The sequence below is a fragment of the Cupressus sempervirens genome, chromosome 1, assembly GCF_028749045.1.
Source record: "Cupressus sempervirens isolate cs-2001-9-10 chromosome 1, ASM2874904v1, whole genome shotgun sequence".
Classification (NCBI taxonomy): Eukaryota; Viridiplantae; Streptophyta; class Pinopsida; order Cupressales; family Cupressaceae; genus Cupressus; species Cupressus sempervirens.
The window spans coordinates 598,728,452-598,730,576 of record NC_143118.1 but is presented as its reverse complement, the minus strand read 5'-3'; positions in this window follow the sequence as shown (position 1 = coordinate 598,730,576).

The window sequence follows — 2,125 nt, the reverse complement described above, 5'->3', positions numbered from 1 at the left end:
ATGAATTATGGGGTATTGGTCTCCTTTTAAAGGCTTCAAAGACTTAGGGTTAGGTATGAATCTATGAATGATATTCATCCTTCTTTTCCTGCTCACATCTTTACACTTTTCCTATTGGTTGCATGCTTTCTCCATTTTTCTGGTTGGCTGCATGCTGATTACATAGGGAATGTAAAAGATTCGATCTTATCTTTTAGATCCTTCAAGATTTATCTTGAGTCGGCTCAAAAATGGTTTACATCTAAGTTTCTAAAGGCACAAACTCATATGCTGATTCTATGTTACTCGACACTTACTGATTGCTAATGCTCAGCACATATAGGATTTCTGTCTTGCTCGGCTCCTATAGTAAATCTGTCTCGCTCGACATCTATACTTTGCTTGGCACCTATAGTGACTTGGCATCTACAGTGACTTGGCACTTGAAACTTGCTCAGCACTTGAAGTTTACTCGGCACCTGTTGAATCTCTGGCTCGACACATACTGTAGCTCGACATCTATATCATACTCAACATCATCTTAGAAATTGGTTAAGTGTGTTGACACTCAATTGTCAAAACCAATCTGAGACCAACAGATTTTGCTCCAAAAGAGTTGGTTAATTAACCTTCATAAAATTAACCTATAGTGACCAAAGTCATTATTTACAAAATATAACTTAAAACATATACATTTTGAGATGAAAGACCAATAGCTGACTTCATTGAGATAACTTTCTATCATATTTTCTACTTCATTTCTGGTGCTTGTACCCATGCCACTATCTACCTTGATTCTTCACATAAAGAAATATTCATTCACCAATAACTTGACATCATGTCCACATTCTCTCATCTTGCATCTGCGTTTGCTAAGTGGATCAAGTTCTTCTATGATTATAATCATCCCTTGAATAATGGAAAGGCTTGTACGATGGTATGGTAAGGATCAAGTTCTTCTATGATTATAATCATCCCTTGAATAATGGAAAGGCTTGTATGATGGTATGGTAAAATCTTACATTCATGTCTTTGATATCATTGATTAGATTGAATTATTTGTCACCCATCAAGTACTAAATGTTGAAATAAGCATACCCATCTGCCCTCTTTAGCGCCTCTCACTTTCCTCATTACACTTACCATTTTTCCATTTAGTACATTGTAATTGTATTTCTTTATAATAATATGCTATGAAATGTTGCGAAGAACTACTAGTGAACTTGATCATTGCAAAGAGCTAGAAAACTTGATGTATGCAAAACAATTTTAAGATGATCAAATCCTCGATATATATTTTCCCATTGTGACATGTTACATTTGATGCAAATGACCAAGATATCACCCATTTTTCAATAGAATTCTCATTGCATTTGTAGTCTTCAATCATCTATCCCGTGACCATGATAAATAATATCACCTTAGATTAGTAACCAAGCATGATGAATGAGAAGTTTATTCTATTACCCATACAGTCATCTATTAAGTACATACTCTTTGTTCAAGCCAAAGAGAAATTACGAGGATTATCTTGATCATTTCTTAGCTTCTTCATGTGAAACCATTTTATTTGTAGATTCATCAAGGTATTCATTCTCTTGCATATCATTTTTGATGGAAACTTCTTACCAAGAACTCCAAGTAATTCATATTTATATATGATTTAGAGACATTGAGAAAACATACTTATATACCCATATATATATATATATATATATATATATATATATATATTGCTTGATATTTAAATAGAAAACTAGAAGATTAACCATGGATCCTTAATGATTAAATACATAAGAAAAATTTACTTTAAAGTAATAATTGATTTGTTTTTCCTTTCAAAATATTATAAAAAATATATCTCGCCAAGAGATGCTTTTAGAACCACCGAAGAACGCTAAATCTAAAATTTAAGGATTCTGGTGTACTTTACTTGACATTCTTATCTTACATGAACGTGACGATCACATATAATATTAAATGTTATAATTTGTAATTGAGTAATTCAATTTGATATATGCTTAAAAAAATTAATGAAAAAATTCAATTTTATATAGGTACCCATTATACTAAGATAATCCACAAAATTGTGATTAGTCACTTTTTCAAATTTAATTAATTTTAGACCTTTTTCAAATTTAATGGC